The sequence below is a fragment of the Camellia sinensis genome, chromosome 8 (assembly GCF_055761805.1).
Source record: "Camellia sinensis isolate YWXY chromosome 8, ASM5576180v1, whole genome shotgun sequence".
In the NCBI taxonomy this organism is placed as follows: Eukaryota; Viridiplantae; Streptophyta; class Magnoliopsida; order Ericales; family Theaceae; genus Camellia; species Camellia sinensis.
The window spans coordinates 76,084,722-76,090,615 of record NC_138968.1 but is presented as its reverse complement, the minus strand read 5'-3'; the positions used below and the strand labels follow the sequence as shown (position 1 = coordinate 76,090,615).

The following is a 5,894-nucleotide window of genomic DNA, read 5'->3' as shown; positions in this document are numbered from 1 at the left end:
ACGAATAAATTAAACTAAGGAATTAAATTATCAATAATAAATGAAATAGGGTTTACTGAATTGGGGGAAAAATCCTAGGGTAGAGAATTCACCACTAACCACATGAATGAGACTTAGCATCAACCACCAATCGCAATTCGGTTTGAACAACCCAATATTTCACAACTACAAGTTTGAAATATTGATCAAGAGGGTTGTTGTATTCAATGTACAGACACGAATCATCCCGAGTAGTACGAGTCGTTTGCTCTAAACTATGTTAGCAAAACGACCCGTCTCTCATTGTATGACTCGTCTCGTACTTTGAATACAAACACAAAGAATACTAATGTATAGAAAGCATTAAACAATCACAGAGAGTAGAATGCTTGAAGAGAAGAACGAAACAATTATTTATAAACTTCTAAAACATCCATACATTCATTCAAACCATTTTACAATTAAAGCTCATGAAAAATTCCATTACATGGCTAGGGTTTCATCAAACCCTAAAAAAGACGACTAGCCACTCATGGAGGAGTGGAAAGAGGAAGAAGATGAGGAAGAAACCTCCATGGAAGTGTCCTTCAAGCTTTGGTAGAATATCCTCTCTCTGAAACCCTAGTCTCCCTCTATTCTGTATTGATTTTTCGAACCCTACAAAAGCCTTTGCCTTGCCTTTTTATACTTCTACTCCCTTCCAAACAGGTTTAAAACGTCGGTTTGACTTTCCCAGAAAAAGTCAACGCACGTGCGGGAAAGTCAACGCTTGTGCGGAAAGTCAACTCTGTCCAAATTCTGTCATTTTGCCCATTTTATGCTTCGACGATGTACAACCTGATTGACATTCAACACATATAAAGTATACAGTTTGACCAGCAAGTGAAGTTAAGATATTCTAATTAACAGCCTCAATGATGTACATTTCGGCCTTAATCACATCCCTCAACTTACTACTTGCCAGTTCTCAATCAAGTAAAATAAAATAAAATAAAACAAAATTTATCTATTTCCTCTTTCGTGGGAAAACGGTTACATTTAGCATATGCAACAAGCCTTTAAACCACAAGGTTACCCCAAGTGAACGAGTAAAGTCTCGTGAGGGTTTCCAGAAATGATACCCACAAACATTAACATATTCATATATACTCAACAACAAATGACCACACTACTCCACCTAACAATCAACTTATGTGCCACTACAATGTGATATTGAGACATCATGAGTCATTAAAGGCACAGTGGACAAGCATGAAGGAATCTATTAAGTCGAAACCACAATTCAGTTAATACAAAAGTAAAGTTAAATTGACATCCGGAATAAATATAGCATAAAAGAACATACGGAATGCTCACTAAAGGTATAATCTTCACGCGAAAACCACGGGTTCTACTTTTCTCCCTAACTGTGTTTGTAACTTTCCCTATTCTTTAACAGGCTGATAGACTAGGTTGATTCGGTATCCAGAATCGAGGCGCATAAAGCTACCTCAACCTATGGGGCTGTCATACACAGTTCAAGCCGAGGTAGTTTTGAAGCAATCTCCACACCCCTGGGTATTTAAAACAGACTCTAGTCTCGGAAATCCCAAACCTTTGTGTTCTAGGCTTTGCCATTCGAACTCTAGTTTCCACTGTCTCAGTTGGTCTCCTAGGAACTCACTACAAACACGGTTAGATGGCTATACTAGACCGTCAGATGCCGTTCGGGTACGGCAAACACCAAAGGAATTACACCTTTAGAGGATTTAAAGTCTCCTAGACGCAAGTAAAGTGTAACAAGAACAAAGAAAAACATAATAGCATAGAAGGGAAAGAAAAGAGAACAAGAAATCAATCTATCAATCATAGTAAAATGGGTCCATCAAAGCAATGGACTCAATCATATCCTCATTCCCAATCCCCTCTATATATGGTTTCAATCTTTGGCCATTCACTTTGAAAGTGTGGCCAGTTTTTGGATCTCGCACCTCAACGGCGCCATGACTAAATGCCTCAACAACCTCAAAGGGGCTATCCCATCTTGATCTTACCTTACCCGGAAAGAGTCTCAATTTTGAATTAAAAAGCCACACTTTTTGGTCGGGTTCAAAGGATTTTCTATTAATGTGCTTGTCAAGGAATTCTTTAGTCCGAGCTTTAAAAACTCTCAAACTCTCATATGCATCATTCCGGATTTCCTACAGCTCATTGAGTTGCAATTTCCGGTTGAGCCCAGCCGCGGCCATATCGAAGTTAAACTTCTTTATGCCCCACAATGCTCGATGCTCAAGTTCAACCGAGAGATGACAAGCTTTGCCAAACACCGCCCTATATGGTGACATCCCAATGAGTGTCTTATAAGCAGTGCGGTAAGCCCATAACGCATCAATTAACCGTTGTGACCAATCTTTCCTATCCGGTCTTACCGTTTTCTCAATTATGTGCTTTACCTCCCTATTTGATACTTCTACTTGGCCACTAGTTTGAGGATGGTATGGAGTGCTAACTTTATGGGTGATAGAGTATTTCTTAACTACTGACTCAAAGAACCGGTTACAAAAATGTGTACCCTGATAACTTATTATGGCTCTAGGAAACCCAAAACGACTAAAGATATTTTCATGCAAAAATTTGATTACCACTGTATGATCGTTTGTTCGGGTAGCTATTGCCTCCACCCACTTAGACACATAATCTACTGCCAAGAAAATGTACTCAAACCCGAACGACGACGGGAAAGAACCCATAAAATCAATCCCCCAAACATCAAATATTTCTACCACAAGAATAGGGGACATTGGCATCATGTCACGCCAAGACATCGAACCCATTTGCTGACAGCGCAAACAAGTTCTACAAAATTGATGGGCATCTTTAAAAATTGTGGGCCAATAATACCCGCTTTGTAAAATCTTGGCGGCAGTTTTATGCCCACTAAAATGATCGCCACATGCAGAAGAATGACAAAATGTAAGAATGCTATACACCTCACTCTCCGGCACGCATCGTCGGATCACTTGGTCGGAGCAATATTTAAACAACTCCGGATCCTCCCAAAAGTAATACCTGACCTGTGAAAAGAATTGGTCTTTGTCTTGCTTAGACCAATTCTGCGAAATTTTCCCAATGGCCAAGTAATTCACAATATGTGCAAACCACGGGGGGCTCGCTTGTGACAGCTCAAAAAGTTGTTCATCCGGAAATGAATCATGCAAAATAAGAGGGTCGCTATTATACTCAACGAGGATTCGGGAGAGATGATCCGCCACCACATTCTCAAATCCTTTCTTATCACAGATCTCTAAATCAAATTCCTGAAGCAATAAAATCCATCTAATCAACCTAGGTTTGGTCTCTTTCTTAGATAGTAAATACCGCAAAGCGGCATGATCAGTGAAGACTATGACCTTGGAACCTAGGAGATAAGATTGGAATTTGTCTAAGGCAAAGACCACAGCTTGCAACTCTTTCTCCGTAGCAGTGTAGTTCAATTGAGCATCCGAGAGAGTGCGACTAGCATAATATATAGCAAATGGTGCCTTATTGACCCTTTGGCCCAACACAGCCCCGATAGCATAATCGAAGGCATCACACATGATTTCAAAGGGAAGCGACCAATCTAATGATTTCATGATTGGGGCGGTGGTCAAGGCCATTCTCAGTGTTTCAAATGCCTTTAAGCATGTCTCATCAAAGACAAAAGGCGCGTCCTTAACCAGTAAACTACACAAAGGACGTGATATCTTACTAAAGTCTTTGATGAACCTACGGTAAAAACCTGCATGCCCTAAGAAAGACCTAATTTGACGCACGGAATTAGGTGGAGGAAGGCCTGCAATGAGGTCAACCTTAGCCTTGTCAACCTCTATACCTCGAGGGGACACAATGTGTCCCAACACTATACCCTCACGAACCATAAAATGCCCCTTTTCCCAACTCAAGATTAGATTTGCCTTAGTACATCGTTCTAACACTCTAGTCAAGTTCCTAAGGCATTCCTCAAAAGACGGTCCAAACACCGAAAAGTCATTCATAAAAACCTCTAAGAATTTCTCCACCATATCGGAGAAAATGGCCATCATGCACCATTGAAAAGTCATCGGTGCATTACATAGCCCAAAGGGCATGCGCCTGTAAGTAAAAGTGCCAAAAGGGCATGCGAATGTGGTCTTTTCCTGGTCAGCAGGGTACACCGGGACTAGATTATACCCCGAGTAGCCATCAAGAAAACAATAGAAACCTTGCCTCGCTAACTGCTCTAGGATTTGGTCAATGAAAGGTAGGGGAAAATGGTCCTTCCTAGTCGAGGAATTTAGTCTCCTGTAATCAATGCACACTCGCCACCCAGTAGTGGTTCGTGTGGGGACTAACTCTCCTCCCTCATTCTCAACAACGGCGATGCCCGATTTCTTGGGCACCACTTGTGTGGGACTTACCCACTTGCTATCTGAGATGGGGTATATGATACCCGCATCCAATAATTTCAAAACCTCCTTCTTCACCACCTCTTTCATATTAGGATTTAGTCTCCGTTGCATTTCGCGAGAAGGTTTGGAGTCCTCCTCTAGGTGTATATAATGCATGCACACGGAGGGATCTATCCTTTTCAAATCAGCCACTGACCACCCTATAGCACTCCGATGTGCCACGAGAACACTCATTAACTGACTCTCCTGCTCCGCAGTCAAGTCAGATGCAATGATAATTGGTAAAGTCTCCTGGGGCCCTAAAAAAGCATACTTGAGTGTGGCCGGAAGTGGCTTCAACTCAAGTGTAGGTGGTGTGACCAAAGATGGTATAGCAGGCTCTCTTGACAGAGGAGGAAGGGACTCAAACTGGGCTTTTCATGGAGGAAAATCCGGTATAGAAGAAGAATTAAGCAAGACATTCACCTCCTCAACTGACCTATCAATATCAAAATTTTCTAACCCAAAATGAGCTAGACAAGCCTCTAAAGGGTCCTCTACAAGAATAGAGGGCAAAGCCTCCTCCACAATCTCATCCACAACATCCACTAATAGGCACTCCTCTCTCTCATGAGGTTGTTGGGATGCTTGGAAAACATTAAGTTTCACTTGCATGTTACCAAATGAAACTTCCATCACCCTAGTACGACAATTAATGCATGCATTGGCCGTAGCCAAAAAAGGTCGACCTAAGATCACCGGGATTTGTTTCCTAGAACTGGTTACCGATTCCATATCTAATACCAAAAAGTTAACAGGGAAGTAGAACCTATCCACCTTAACTAGTACATCCTCAATCATGCCTCGTGGCACTTTGAGGGACCGGTCAGCCAACTGAAGAGTAACAGTAGTGGGCTTCAACTCGCCAAGCCCAAATTCCTCGTACACAGAGTACGGCAACAAATTGACACTAGCCCCTAAATCCAATAAGGCCCTATCAATGAAATGGTCTCCTATAATATATGCAATGGTTGGGGCACCCGGGTCCTTAAGCTTAGGAGGTGTGTCATTCAACAAGATGGAGCTTACTTGCTCCGTGAGTAAGACCTTTTGGGACACATGTGTCCTAGATTTACGCTTTTGCGTACATAGGTCCTTTAGAAATTTGGTATATGATGGTACTTGCTTAATCGCCTCCAACAGGGGGAGGTTGATTTTTACCTGTTTAAAGACCTCCATCATTGCCTCCATAGATGCCGCCTTCTTATTAAAAGGGGACGGTGTATCAAGGCATTGGGGAAAGGGTGCCTTAGGCACATATGGTGCCTTGGGCTCAAGTGAAGTGCTAGGGACTAAGTCATCCCTCTTAAGAGTTTCCCCCTCACCCTTGCTCTCATTAGGTGAACCACCGTGGTCACTCTTCTTAACTCTAGTTGCATCAGACGCAACTGACTGAGGTTCTAACTCCCTACCACTTCTCAAAGCAACCACCGCTTGCACTTGCTCATGTTGCTTACCATTCCCACC

General features: G+C 42.2%; 1 pseudogene; it reads right to left on the bottom strand.

Annotated features, from left to right (window-relative positions):
* Nucleotides 1–1,168: 1,168 nt before the first annotated feature.
* On the bottom strand, nucleotides 1,169–5,618 carry LOC145797845 (uncharacterized; annotated as a pseudogene).
* Nucleotides 5,619–5,894: the final 276 nt, after the last annotated feature.